The sequence below is a fragment of the Anabrus simplex genome, chromosome 3 (assembly GCF_040414725.1).
Source record: "Anabrus simplex isolate iqAnaSimp1 chromosome 3, ASM4041472v1, whole genome shotgun sequence".
Lineage (NCBI taxonomy): Eukaryota > Metazoa > Arthropoda > Insecta > Orthoptera > Tettigoniidae > Anabrus > Anabrus simplex.
Window position 1 is genome coordinate 90,397,714 of NC_090267.1, and position 16,453 is coordinate 90,414,166.

Sequence of the window (16,453 nt, forward strand, 5' to 3'; positions counted from 1 at the left end):
AAGATGTTGCGTATGAGCATGCAAACAGCATGCACATTTACAGTTGTTTGTTATTAACCGTGTACTCTTTCTGTTCCATAACGTAAGATGTCGAAGCACACACTAATGTTAATGATAAAGGGCTATCCTTATTTACAGTCTTGTAACAATATTCGAAAGCGGATGGTAAGTAACATTACTCATATGAATAATAAGACAATAGGCTGTTGTGTTAGCAGGAATGTTTTCAGGTGTTCCAAATTCTAAACGAATATCGACAGGAGATTCTTTTATACATTCTCTATGATAAGAGCAGTCTATAACTACAATCGGTGCTCCATTTTTAAATTCTTGAGGCGAAAATAGCGGACGATTTTCATTCTGATAATACGATTATTGGAATTCACAAAACATGTCATAGAGCATCCCAAATTTATTTTTCTCGAAATTAATGTCCATATTTTCGTAGGGATACGTAAACCTCTAGCAGTCGAACAAATTATCGGATAAACATGTAACTTGAAATTTCGGTTCGGATATATACTATTTGAATCTGTTGACATGGGTTATAAGCATGTAGCTCATGCGGGAAGTGAAATTAAACAGAACGCCTAGTGCTATAAGAAATACATTAGCTACATTTAAGCCCCCAGCAGTCGAACAAATTATCGCATAAACATGTAACATGAAATATCGGTTCGGAAACATATTATTTCAGTCTGTTGCAATAGGTTATAAGCTTGTAGCTCATCCAGGACCGAAATTAAAAAGAACGCCTAGTGCTATAAGAAATACATTGGTTACATTTAAGCCCCTAGAAGTCGAACAAATTATCGGATAAACTTGAAATTTCGGTTCGGAATATACTATTTGAATCTGTTGACATGGGTTATAAGCTTGTAGCTCATGCAGGAGCGAAATTAAACAGAACGCCTAGTGCTATAAGAAATGCATTAGTTACATTTAACCACCTAGCAGTCGAACAAATTATCGGATAAACATGTAACTTGAAATATCCATTCGGAAACACATTATTTCAATCTGTTGGCATAGGTTATACGCTTGTAGCTCATACGGAAAGTGAAATAAACAGTTCACGTAGCGCTATAAGAAATATATTGCTTACATTTAAGCCCCTATTAGTCGAAAAAATTATCGCATAAACATGTAACATGAACTATCGGTCCGGAAACATATTTTTACAATCTGTTGCCATAGGTTATAAGCTTGTAGCTCATGCAGGAGCGAAATTAAACAGAACGCCTAGTGCTATAAGAAATACATTGGTTACATTTAAGCCCCTATCAGTCGAACAAATTATCGGATAAACATATAACTAGAAATTTAGGTTCGAAAATATACCATTTTGAATCAGTCGACATGGAATATATGTAGCTCATGCGGAAAGTGAAATTAAACAAAACGACTAGTGCTATAAGAAATACATTGTTTACATTTAAGACACAGCCACCCTCCTTCTCCTCCTCCTCTTTATTCGTGTAGCAAGATGGCAAAAGGGCACGGGACACAGCCACCCTCCTCCTCATCATCATCCGTATAGCAAAAGGGCAAAAGGACTCCTCTTCTTGGCTATACATAGGCTCTTATAGCCTTCTTCTCCTCCTCCTCTGATCGGAAATAGCCGTGTTCCTTATCCTCCGCCTCGCTGGTCAGCTACGTTCCTCCTCCCCCTCCTCCTCCTCCTCCTCCTCCACCTCCTCCTACGGGACGTAAGAGGGCAAGATAAAACATGTTGACCGTTGAACAGAAAAACTTATAACGCAAACACAGTAGTTACTGTGCTGTATGTGTCTATTCGGCAAGCCAAGTTCAATCCTGTTACAATTAGCACACACTAGAATTGATTGTAGAACAAGACGAAACATGTTTACAACTAGTGTTTAGAACGGAAAAACTTATAACGCAAAACATTATGAGATTTGAAATCTGCATTATAAGATTAATCTAAGCTAACTAGAACCTCAGATCACAAGTGGTAGTAAAGTTACTGAAATAGGAGTGAACTTGAAGTAGACTGAGCTCCTGGAAGTTGTGAAGCAAGTCAAACCTCATTTGATGAGATGTCACAAAAGCATGTGCAAGGTGTATTACGGTTTCCACCATGCCACTGTCATTTCAATGCTCTTGAGCTCAGTTGGGCTCAGGTCGAAGGCTTCGTGGTCCATAACAATAAAAGTTACAGTTTAAGGCAGGTAGAAAATGTAATGCGGTAAGACTTAACGTAGGTGAATACGTGGCATCTGAGAGGTGGGCATGTGCAGTGAATCACGTGAAGGGTATTCAAGAGGCCTGGGAAAAGGAAGGAATTCTGGATGACATAATGAAGAGATAAACAATGGAACGTTATCAGATGGCTCTCTAGGAGACACGGAGATAGAATAATGGGGTACGTTACATTACACAAAATAAACATTATGGTAGTTCCGTATTGACTTACAGTACATGTACCTCTAAGAGAGAAACTATCATGTTCCACCTATTCAATACATTTTTAAACGACATTACAGTATTAAAGACAGGTTTTATACGTTTCACTAGGACATGTTTCGATTCATTGCAACCATCTTCTGCTGGTTTAAACCCTCAATTCCATATCACTTATCCCACGGAATAACGAGACGTCAAAAACGTTAAAGTTTTCAGTGGAAGCATTTTCTGTTTTGTTTTTAAACAATACGAACTCACAGATTCATCAAATGCTGTCAAACCATTCTACATTATAAGAAACTGCTTTTTAAATAATGGGTTTGGTTTGAGTTTGTTTAGTTGTAAATATTAATGACGTATCCGCTTTGGATTTTGAATGGAAGTTGCTTGTTCTATATTGTACAGGCATTATACACTGAGTGGCCAAACGACATCGGAAGACCCTGAATGTGATGTTAATAATGAGTTGCTCCTCCGCAACCCCTCAAATTGGCAGCAATACGGAGATGCATCGATTCTACAAGGTGTTGTAATCGTTCTTGAGGGACCTGGACCCACGCATCTTGCACTGCTACCCATAATTGATCTTGTGTAGTTGGTGCGGGGTTCATGGAGCGTACACCAGCATCGACAGCATTCAATAAATGCTCGATTGGAATAAGATCGGGGGATCTGGAGGGCCAATCCAGGGTCGTAACTTCACTGGAGTACTCCTCCAACGAATGGGTCTAACTACAATATCAAAATTAATTTAAAACTTAAACTGAAGGTTATAAAATATCAGAACTTCAAACTTAACAATTTTTCATAACAAAGAAACATCAGGTACAGTGATAATCATAAAACAAGTCAAGGAAAAATACAAGATTAGTGAACGTGACAGATTTTGGGCTCAAGCCCCTCGTTTTACAATTCTTGAGCTCCCAGCACAAATTTACAATTAAAGAAAAAAAGCAACTTTAGTAAAGGGCAGAAATCCTCTAATTCACGGAGCACTTGCTCCCTAAATACAGTATCTGGCCTTCCAGAGGCACTCTTTACCGTTACAGAACTTCAAAAAGAGCTAACAGGTTCTCCGTTTTCTTTCAGCCTCTTCGAGGCAACATCAAAAATCTTGCACTCTCTGGCCTTCCATGGCCCAACTTACAATTTGAAACAGGGGTATCTTGTACCCAACCTATAGGGCCTTTGCGGAAAAGAACAGGTTAAGTAAATGGCCCGAAACACAAACTGAATGGAGGCGTATACTTGCACTCCTAGACATGAACACTAAATCAACCGAAGGGGCTCTAGGCCGATGAAACGGGGGCTATTCAGAAACTACTGAGGTGACTCGCATAGAAATTACTTTAACACATTACAGTAGGAAAAACATTTAGAGAAAAACGTAGTCACCCCAAACCAAGATGAAGGGGAGCTCGAGAGGGTAATTCACTCTCTATCCCCGATTTACAGTTAAAGATTTTATGAAGTTTTTACATTGGCAGGAAGAAAGTTACATTTTAGAAAAGCTTGTTACATAACTAAAGAGTTGGACCTTTCCCTCGGGTTAAACTGCGGAGTTAGCAAGAAGGAATAAAGTTATGTGGCCATTACCTTGTAGATGTTCTTGCTGCCGACCAAAGAGGCCGCCCGCCTCGTGATTTGACACACACACACAGTAAGATGACTATCAATTGGCCAAGAAACCTGAAAAGCCGCAGTTTATAAACCCTCAGGGAAGGTTCGAGATCATTCAAGACTAAACCAGCCACACGCTCTCAATTTTATTGGTTAAATTCAAAAGTAACACTCAAAATCGAACAAGAAGCCTGTGATAGGTGGAAAATTAATTACAGAAATTATTGATTGGCTAGATTCAAAACTGGCGGAAGAAAAAGGAAATATTGCCAACCCAAAAATAAATGAACAGCAATCAGTTACAAAAACCTAGAAATACAAAACTTCTTTAAATTATAACTTCTGACACTTTGCACCAGGGTGCGTGAGCATAGGTTTTTGGTAGTGTCATCTGTGGAGAAATGTCCAAACTTCTTGATGTATAGCAAACAAAACTAGGAGAAATTCATTCAGTTTAGGAAACTTTACAATAACAAAATTACTCAATATTTTAGTGGTAACATCTTCTGATTAAATGACTAAAGTTCCAAGTTGGTGTAGTTTCAGTTTCACTGTTTCACCAATAGAGGAGTTCATTTAGGCGCTAGTTTTGAATGCGCGGCGTTGAGGTGTACCTCCCGGTATAATAATAATATGTTTGTGTCGCCCTGGCTATTCTTATGGTTTTCGGAGGCACCAAGGTGCCGGAATTTTGTCCCTTACGAATTCTTGTACGTGCCAGTAAATTTATCGTCACGAGACTGGCATGGCTATTAATAATGGAGAGAACCGTCATCCAATCCGTCAACTTGAGTTCAGGAAACCAGTTAGTCCCCGACCATTTGAGTCATTCAGCCTGACAAAATGAAAATTTTAACACACCAAGTGGAAGAGTCGAATTCAATGACTACTCTGTAACATTAGACGAGATGGAAAGAACTTTGCAATCAATCAAACAATCACCACTGATCTGCAGTTAGGTAAGTCTCGCAGGCGGCAGATTCCCTATCAGTTGTTTACCTAGACTCTTCTTAAATAATTTACGGGGCGAGTTGGTCATGTGGTTAGGGGCACGCAGCTGTAAGCTTCCACCCGGTAAATAGTGGGTTTAAACAGCACTATCGGCAGCCCTGAAGATGGTTTCCCATTTTCACACCAGGCAAATGCTGAGGCTGTACCTTAATTAAGTCCACGGTCGTTTCCTTCCCACTGCTAGGCCTTTCCTATACCATCGTTGCCATAAGACCTATCTGTGTTGGTGAGACGTCAAGCAAATTGTAAATTAAATAATTTCAAGGAAATTTATCGAACATTCCCCTTAGTAAATAATCATAGTCCCTTCCAATAAACGAATATTTGACCCAGCTCGACGTCTTGAATTCCTTCACCTTCATATTGTGATCTTTCGTAATTTAAAACACACCGGTCAGATTTCTACGTCTGCTAATATCATTCCACGCCACGACTCCACTGACAGCTCAGAACATTCCGCTTAGTCGAACAGCTCGTCCGCTTTCTTACCTCGTTGTACTTTCCCTTAGTGCAATAATCACACCACCACCACCACGACCACCACCACAGTCTACCAAGTCTTCAGAGCCCAAGCTTTCCAACATTTTCGTATTGTACCAGTAAGAGAGCACGACACTCAGATTAAATTTTAAAGTAGCATGAAACAGAGTTCTCAGGGCGAAAAACTGGATTAATTGTAGCTAGGGCTCGGTACAGGAGGTAGGGTCCTATCTACAGAAAAACTTTGACTCTGATTGTATAAGAGTTTATTCAAATAAGTCATGAATTTGCACATCACCTCTAAGTAGGAATGGACTGTCTTCCTCGTATTCCAATAGTATGGCTCGGGTTCTCCAGCTCACCAAGCCAAGCTGGTTGAAGCACGTTCCAGAAGACTCCAAGGATTCCAGGGACTCCAGATACTCCAGACAGAGGCAGCTGGACTGTCTGGATTGACGGCAAGCAGAGATGTCTCGAACTCTGAGGCCCGAGTTGAACCACGATGATCCAGGCGATGTTGTAGATAGTCATGTACTACCTCAGCCCAATGAGACTGAGAGGATTGATGTTCCCAAGGTCACTAGTAGCACTGAGTCCATGAAAACCTTGGATGATTAACTTATAAGCAGAATTCTTGATAATTGTACATCAAGACTTCCAACACTCCTAAAATGATATGAGTGGTATTAATAATTTTAGAGTTCATCACTAGGAAAATCTTCGTCTCCGAATAACGTTTGGCAACGAAAAATACAAGCCCTTTCTTGTGAAATTATAGTTAAACTCAAAGTTCATTACTGGCGAAGGTGCAACTCTTTGCCTAGACTCGAACGAAAAAAACACAAGTCCATTCACTTAGAAGTCTGAATATATTTAAAGTTAATCACTGGTGAAATTCATAAAGTCTTTGAGTGACCACTGACGGAAACACAAGTTCATTCACATAAATAAATTCACGGACGAAATTTATAAGTCTTTAAAACCAATACTGGCAAAACTACAAGTCTTTGAGTAAATGCAAGTGAAATCTAACTTTGTTCAAAGCCGTTGGAAAGTTAAAGTTCATCACTAGCAATGTTAATCAATCACTGTCTATTAGAAGAATGAGTTCCTCAACAGCTGCAAATATTCCACGTAAATAACACAAGCCCATTTTACGAACACTTAGAAAATTTCCAATCTCGAATACTCGTAAATAATACAAGTCCATTCAGTGAACACTTAGAAAAATTCCATCTTCGAAGACGCGTAAATAATACAAGTCCATTTAGTGAACACTTAGAAAAATTCCAGCTTCGAAGACACGTAAATAATACAAGTCCATTCAGTGAACACTTAGAAAAATTCCAACTTCGAAGACACGTAAATAATGCAAGTCCATTTAGTGAACACTTAGAAAAATTCCAGCTTCGAAGACACGTAAATAATACAAGTCCATTCAGTGAACACTTAGAAGAATTCGGGTCTCGAACCCATGTAAATAATACAAGTCCATTTCCTGAACACTTGTAAAATATTCTAAGTTCAATTACGAAGACTTAGAAAAATTTCTACCACACTCGAAGTCTTATGAGTCCACTTTATAAAACTTGGAAGAATCGTCTTCCCACACTTGTTTCATGACAGAGTTCCACGATGATAGTAGCAGCAAGAGTGTCCCCGCTGACTACTCAGCTGAGACTGTGTGAATAGGCTATAGTAGGTCCCCTTTTTATTCAATCCGGGATGTCTACGTCATAATACGGTTTGATTGAATATCTCCCGAATCCCTCGATGGATTTGCTTGAAACTCGAGCATTGGGACGTTTAGGTGATCCCAAACAAGATGACATATCGCTCGATTCGCTAGCATCATTATTATAGAAATTTCAAAATTTTCTCAATCGAACCCTCTAGAACAAGTGACGTGGAATCCAGAAAATACCAGTCAAGGCTGGCAACACGTGTTGAGACGAGCGGGCGGTCTAGCTAGCCTCTGTGGCTACGTCACAGCTCACAGTCGTCACACACTCGCTAGCTGGTCCTCGCTGCTGGTAAACAAACCAGGCGCGCTCCGAACATTACGCGTGGTAAATAAACGTAACTTATGCTCAAAAAATACTTATGTACAGGTCGTAACCGGTACATATCCCTCCCTCTCAGGGGAAAAGAAAATACGATGAGGATTTTCTTTAATGAAACTTATTCAAAGTATTTTTTGAGATTAGAAGCATTGTAAATGCCTTCAAGGTTGCCATCTAATCTTGCGATCTCATAAGCACCGTTGTTCAAAGATCTAGAAATCTTGAAAGGTCCAAAGTATAAGGGACAAATTTAGCATAGATCCTCAATTCTGGACGAGACGTCGCAGGTTTGCGAATCAACACCTTGTCTCCCACTTGCAAGGGTGGTCTGAACTTTCGGTTTCTATTTCTCCTCTGTCTGATATCTGCAGCGTGTCTCAATTTTCCCCGTGCCTTAGCAATTCTTGCTTCTTGACCGATGGCTGCATCAGGCGGAGCAGGAAGAATAGAATCCCAAGGGCGATGAGGAATATCCCCATGATGTACCAACATCGGAATATCCCCAGTGGATTCATGGACAGTGGAATTTACTATTTTCTGCATCACTGGAAGTACTTCAATCCATCTCCAATGTTCCTGTTGGCAGTAGACTCGACAGAATCTGGCAATTTCTCTCATCAGTCGCTCAGCAGGTTTGGCTTCGGGATAACGAATGGAATTCATTATATGGTGAACCTCCAACTCTTCTATCGCCGTCTGGAATTCTGCAGACGTGAACTGGCTTCCATGGTCAGTTAGTAGAAACCTAGGTTTCCCCATCTCAGGAAAGACATTCCTGCTTAGTCTCCTTAAAATGTTTCCAGTGTTTGCCTTCTGGATAGGTAACAACATGGTGAATTTTGAAAATACATCAACTATAACTAAGACGTGCTTGTTACCCCTGGTCGCCTTTGGAAGTGGGCCGTACAGATCGAGCGCCATCACCTCCGGTGGCTTCTCCGGAATGATAGGCCTTGGATATTCCCTCATAAGGGAATTATTTGGTTTAATCCGTTGGCACAAGTCACAGGTTTTTATGGTCATTCTGATGTTATTACGGATGTATTCCCAGATAAACCTCTCCTTAATCACACTAGCCACTATGTGTATTCCAGCATGTCCAGTGATGAAGTGGCAATGCCAGATGATGGCTTCCCGAAATTTAGCCGGGGCATAAATCCTTTTAGCAGTCTTGGTTGAATTAATGTACTTGTAGAGTAGGTCATTGTCCCAAGAAAAAGATTGGGCTGCCTGCTCGATCCTAGCATAGTATGGATCATGTTGCGGAATTGAACCTTCATAGAAACGAATTATCTCTCTTAGCCTGTGGTCTCTCCGCTGGGCTTGGGCTAGATATCGAAGTTTTCTCAGAAATTCTTCTTCGTCACTATTAGTGACTGAAATTGGACAAGCTACAGCTGCATCGGAAGGATTCCGACTGAGAGCGTCGGCTAATATGTTGTTCTTTCCAGATCGATGCACAATAGAGACATTGAATTGTTGGATGAATAATGCCCATCTGGTGACTCGTTCACTCGTAAGGTCGGAAGACAGAATGAAGGTAAGAGCCTTGTGGTCAGTGTAAACCGTGATTGGAAATTAAAAGACAACTTTTTCCAATACCAAAGTGAGTACACAATCGCTAGGGCTTCTAGCTCCGTAATGGTGTATGCCTTTTCATGAGCCCTAAGCTTACGACTCACAAATGAAATGAACAACTTGACATCGGGCCTATTAGGGTCGACTTGGTAGAGGACGGCTCCAATTCCTATCTTAGTGGCGTTACATTCAATATGGAAGGGCCATTCGTAGTTAGGATAGCAGAGCTGCACATAATTTTTGAGCATCCTTTTAGTAGGAATGAAAGACTGCTCACATTCAGTAGTCCACATCCAGCGATTGTTTTTCTTCAGTAATTCCTGGAGAGGCGCTACAGTTTCAGTGTACTGAGGGCAATGTTGTGAAAAGAATTGGCAAAGTCCCAGGAATTGCCGCACTTGCTTAATCCTGCAAGGTCTAGGATAATCTGTAATACATTGAATTTTAGCAGGATTTGGGCGGATGCCCTCTCCGCTAATCACATGCCCAAGAAAAGAACTTCCGTCTTGAAAAATTGACTCTTCTTCAAATTAATTTTAAAGTTCTTTTCCCTTAATTCCTTAAGTACAGTGTGTACGTCTTCCAAATGCTGCTCCCATGTATCAGATGCTATCAAGATATCGTCGACATAAATAGTGGCGATGGCTTTCACTTCATCAGGCAACTGGGTTTTCCAATGCTCTTATTAGAACGGCTCCCGAGTTCTTAATGCCAAAGGGCAGCCGGTTGAAGACATAGGTAATATTGTCATCCAGCACAATATGGAAATAGGATGATGTCATATCCATGCCTGAAAAATATTTCTTTCCAAAAAATCGCTTAATGACATCTTTAAGCGGAGGAGGGTGGTCATACTCGAGGATCAGTCGGTCATTTAAGGCACGAGCGTCCAAACACAAGCGAAGCTTACCATCGGGTTTCTTTACTATGGTGAGTGGATAAATATAAGGCGTGACGCACTTGGAAATAATTCCATCAGCCTCCATCTGGCGAATCAGTGCCCTGGTTTCTTCCATGTACTTCTCGGGCACTGGATATGGTTTGCACTTATAAGGCGAAGTATCCTTGACGTTGAAGTGGTGCTGAAAATTCTTAATTTCTCCGGGCTTTTCATCAAAAACGTCCGAATAAGCCTGATAGATTTCTTCCTCTGCCGCTGCTATGTCAGGGTGGTGATCTGGCGCTTCAGTTACACTGGAGATATAAGTGAGAAAATCGGGCCCTTTGTCATGTAAAATTTCCTCAATGGGTCCCTCTTCATCGGGATCTCCTTCTTCTTCTGACACGGGTCCCTCTTCTTCCTCGGGATCACCCTCTTCTCTCAATATCTGGCCGACTGGGGCGGCTTCGCCAATCACACCGTCGACTTGGGTATAGGGCAAATCAATCCCTTGAAGCCTAAAGTCTTCACCATCCACCAGCTGCAACTCTACAGACCCAATCCTACATAGAAGAATGGTGTTGGCAGAGTAATCAATAGTAGCCTTATACTTAGACAAAAAGTCTGAACCCAAGATAAGGTTGAATTTCATAGGCGAAATTATCAAAAAGACATGTTCACACACTTCCTCATTAATGGTAAACTCAAGGAATACTTGTTGCTTGCAATTAATATTCCGGTCAGGAATAATGCCCTTGATCTTCACTTGTGCAACTGGCAAAATCAGAAGATCACATTTATCCTTAATCAATGTTACCAGTTTGTCAGCAATCAGGGACACTTGCGCTCCCGAGTCCACCTATGATGATACTCGGACTCCCCCAATGGTAATATTAATTATAGGTAAACCTCGTTGGACCTGTTGACGAATAGGTGACTTGTCCTCAAACAGTAAGTCATCATCGATGTGCCAATAATTTATTATATCGACGTGAAATGACCCGACATCCTCATTTTCAGGCAATCTTGTTTTGGAAAAATTTACGTTTTTTTTTGGTAACAGCACCCGTGGATTCAGGATTTTGTCCAAAGATGTTGTTTCTCTTATTATATTCTTGATATTCAAGAGAAGTCGCTCCAGGTTGATGACCCTCTTGTTTCAACTGATGGAGGTAGTCCTGTGTTTCCTTCCATCGTTTTTGTAAGTCCGGATTATTTGAGTCTTTACTCTCTTGTTTTCTTTCTTGTTTCAACCAAGTAGGTTTGGTTGGGTATGGCATCTGGCTACGGTATGGGCGTTTTCTATACCCTCTATACCGCGGAGGTGATGATTGAGTATCTCTCTCTTCCTTGTTATCCATTCGTTCTGGACTTTGACGTGGTTGCTCAGAAGCATTAACCTGCACTGGGTGAGCAGCTATGTCTTTATTCTTGCTCGGCTTTAAAGTGCCCTGTGCATGAGCAGTATCCAGACGTCGCAATACAGCATCGAATTGATCCAAGTTTTGGATGTTAGCAGCTACTAAAATTTCTTGGACGTGAGAAGGGTATTGTAAAGTAATAACCTGAATAAGTTCCTTCTCAGGCAAAGGAGGATGTAAGTATTGCATTTTCTTCAACTGGGATAGTAGAAAATCTGCGTATCGAGAAGTATTGATGGAGGTGTTATACCTTCTCGAGTACAATTGAAGTTTGATAAGGTGTTGCGTTTCTGCATTCCAAAAACGATCAACTAACGCCTTCTCAAAATCAGAATATGCCTTGAAATTGGACTTGAATACAGAAAACCAAGAAAGAGCTTTGCCTTCTAGTAATCGGGCAACTGTCCTTAGCTTTCTATCTTCGCCAATCTTATGTTCTTGAAAATATTCTGCTACATTAATCAGAAATTCCTTAGCAGTATAGTCTTCTTTACCGGAAAATTTTGGACGTTTTTTCTCTTGGATTTTAACAATAGTCGACTGGTACGATGTTCTTTCGACTCCTTCTATCGAACTAGAGATAGGTCTGGAAGTATCTCGAGATTCAAGACTAACGACCTTAGTGGCTAAATGCTCGAGATTACTTTTGACATCTCCTAATTGGAGTTGGACTACTCCTTCGACTTGTTTGACGTCGTTCTTCAATTCGGTTTTAAGTTCACCCACATCTTTGCAAATACGACTAATTTGTGTGGTCGTATTATCTGCTTGCTGAGTGAATCGTTTGTCAAACTCGCCCTGTTTGGATTTTAATAGAGCAACTTCGTTTCCAACTCTGGAAATGTCATTCTTAACTGTCTCTCTTAAGGTATCTTGGACGGAAACAATTTTGGCCTGCATTTGCAAAAGCTGACCATGAGACTCCTGAAATTCGGCCTTGAATTCCTCAATTCCCTGTGAAAGTTGTTGAACGGAAGGAGCAACCTTCTTTAAATCTTCCTTAACAGCTTCTAAGACTTGGTCTTTAATAGTATTTTTAATCTCTTCGATATTGCGAGAAAATTGGGAGTGGATCTCAGTGAATCTTTCTTCTATTTGAACACTTGCTTGCTCAAAACGAGATTCTAATTTTGTGTTCATTTCCGTAAATTGAGATTGAACCACGTCATGTAAACGCTTATCTAACCTGGCGTCAGCTTCAACTAACCGCCTGTCTAGGTTGGCAAGAGTGGTTTTCGTTTCGGTGTCAGATTCCGTCACTCGCTTATCTAGGTTGGCAAGAGTGGCTTTAGTTTCGGCATTTGCTTCAGCTATTCGCCTATCTAAGTTGGTATTTGACTCTGCTAACTTATCATTTGATTCAGCTATTCGCCTATCTAGGTTGGTATTGGACTCAACATTTGCTTGGGCTAAGTTACTTAAACGTTGGTCTACATTGGCAAGATTAGCATTAGTTTGAACGTTAGCCTCAGCCAAGCTAGAAAGATTAGTATTAGTTTCAGTGAGGCGTCGCTCTAAACTAGCACATGTTGCAGTAAGCCTAGTCTCTAAATTGGCGTTAGCCTCATTCATATTACGCTCTAGGTTAGCACATGTTGCAGTAAGCCTAGTCTCTAAATTGGTGTTAACTTCATTCATATTAAGCCTAAGGGCTTCAATTGCTGCTAATATATTTTCAATGTTGAGAGTAATGAAAATATTTCAATATGTGACACTTAGAAAATTTCAAATATAAATTGAAATATCAGTGGATTTAAAGTTCAAAAGCACTCAGTTCATCATATATCAGCACATAGAAATCAACCATATGACAAAGAACACATCAAACACAAATTATTTGCCACGTCCAGGGCATAAGTTTCACTTTGCAAATAAAGAAAGAAAGAACACCACGTCCGGGGTGTTATAATTGTCTCTTAATTAATAGCAATGTTGACCTAGCTATCGAGCCCCTACGTGTAGGGTGCCACGTATACTACCCCCTCACTGTACCAGTAAAAGAGCCCGACTCTCAGATTAAATTTTAAAGTAGCATGAAATAGAGTTCTCAGGGCGAAAAACTGGATTAATTGTAGCTAGGGCTCGGTACAGGAGGTAGGGTCCTATCTACAGAAAAACTTTGACTCTGATTGTATACGAGTTTATTCAAATAAGTCATGAATTTGCACATCACCTCTAAGTAGGAATGGACTGTCTTCCTCGTATTCCAATAGTATGGCTCCGGTTCTCCAGCTCACCAAGCCAAGCTGGTTGAAGCACGTTCCAGAAGACTCCAGGGATTCCAGGGACTCCAGATACTCCAGACAGAGGCAGCTGGACTGTCTGGATTGACGGCAAGTAGAGATGTCTCGAACTCTGAGGCCCGGGTTGAACCCCGATGATCCAGGCGATGTTGTAGATAGTCATGAACTACCTCAGCCCAATGAGACTGAGATGATTGATGTTCCCAAGGTCACTAGTAGCACTGAGTCCATGAAAACCTTGGATGATTAACTTATAAGCAGAATTCTTGATAATTGTACATCAAGACTTCCAACACTCCTAAAATGATATGAGTGGTATTAAAAATTTTAGAGTTGATCACTAGGAAAATCTTCGTCTCTGAATAACGTTTGGCAACGAAAAATACAAGTCCCTTCTTGTGAAATTATAGTTAAACTCAAAGTTCATTACTGGCGAAGGTGCAAGTCTTTGCCTAAACTCGAACGAAAAAACACAAGTCCATTCACTTAGAAGTCTGAATATATTTAAAGTTAATCACTGGTGAAATTCATAAAGTCTTTGAGTGACCACTGACGGAAACACAAGTTCATTCACATAAATAAATTCACGGACGAAATTTATAAGTCTTTAAAACCAATACTGGCAAAACTACAAGTCTTTGAGTAAATGCAAGTGAAATCTAACTTTGTTCAAAGCCGTTGGAAAGTTAAAGTTCATCACTAGCAATGTTAATCAATCACTGTCTATTAGAAGAATGAGTTCCTTAACAGTTGCAAATATTCCACGTAAATAACACAAGCCCATTTTACGAACACTTAGAAAATTTCCAATCTCGAATACTCGTCAATAATACAAGTCCATTCAGTGAACGCTTAAAAAAATTCCAGCTTCGAAGACGCGTAAATAATACAAGTCCATTTAGTGAACACTTAGAAAAATTCCAGCTTCGAAGACACGTAAATAATACAAGTCCATTCAGTGAACACTTAGAAAAATTCCAACTTCGAAGACACGTAAATAATGCAAGTCCATTTAGTGAACACTTAGAAAAATTCCAGCTTCGAAGACACGTAAATAATACAAGTCCATTCAGTGAACACTTAGAAAAGTTTCAACTTCGAAGACACGTAAATAATACAAGTCCAAACACTTAGAAAAGTTTCAACTTCGAAGACACGTAAATAATACAAGTCCATTCAGTGATCACTTAGAAGAATTCGGGTCTCGAACCCATGTAAATAATACAAGTCCATTTCCTGAACACTTGTAAAATATTCTAAGTTCAATTACGAAGACTTAGAAAAATTTCTACCACACTCGAATTCTTATGAGTCCACTTTATAAAACTTGGAAGAATCGTCTTCCCACACTTGTTTCATGACAGAGTTCCACGATGATAGTAGCAGCAAGAGTGTCCCCGCTGATTACTCAGCTGAGACTGTGTGAATAGGCTATAGTAGGTCCCCTTTTTATTCAATCCGGGATGTCTACGTCATAATACGGTTTGATTGAATATCTCCCGAATCCCTCGATGGATTTGCTTGAAACTCGAGCATTGGGACGTTTAGGTGATCCCAAACAAGATGACATATCGCTCGATTCGCTAGCATCATTATTATAGAAATTTCAAAATTTTCTCAATCGAACTCTCTAGAACAAGTGACGTGGAATCCAGAAAATACCAGTCAAGGCTGGCAACACGTGTTGAGACGAGCGGGCGGTCTAGCTAGCCCCTGTGGCTACGTCACAGCTCACAGTCGTCACACACTCGCTAGCTGGTCCTCGCTGCTGGTAAACAAACCAGGCGCGCTCGGAACATTACGCGTGGTAAATAAACGTAACTTATGCTCAAAAAATACTTATGTACAGGTCGTAACCGGTACAGTATCGTTAATCTTTTTTTTGGCAGAAATCACCCAGAACAAATTGAGCTGCTTTTATTTGAATAATTTCCAGTTTGCCCGAAGGGATTGCCATAAACTAGAAGCATACTCTAATATTGAGGAGTGCCTGTTCAAAAGGGCGATATTTCCACTCTAGGAAAGGTGTGGAAAAACGCAAGAAAACAAAATAAAAGGCACATGGAACGTACACACGATCGGATATGGTTCTAATATTAAGGAATTTCATCTTATTGGGCTGGATTGCTCGTAGCATTCGTAAGTTCATATATCTTATATAAAACTCACTTTCGCTCGTTGGGGGCACCGCCGCCAAGCCCCAATTCCTCTAAATTATAATTGGTCATATGGAAAATTACTGTGAAGAAATGGTACGTCGTTACGAAGAACGCTTTACGCTATCAGACGGCCCATATATTTCAAACAATCAGTCAATACTGATCTGCATTTAGGACAGACACCCAGGTGGCAGATTTCCTATCTCTTGTTTTCCTAGCATTTTCTTAAATGATTACAAAGAAATTGGATATTTATTGAACATCTCCCTTGGTAAGTTATTCCAATCCCCAACTCGCCTTCCTATAAATGAATATTTGCCCCAATTTGTAGTCTTGAATTACAATTTTATCTTCATATTATGATCTTTCCTACTTATAAAGACACCACTCAAACTTATTCGTCTACTGATATCATTCCATGCCATCTCTCTGCGGACAGCTCGGAACATACCACTTCGTCGAGAAGTCTTCACAGCCCAAACTTTGCAGCATTTTTGTAACACTACTCTCTTGCAGGAAATCACCCATAACAAATCGAGCTACTTTATTTGTGTGGATTTTTTCCAGTTCA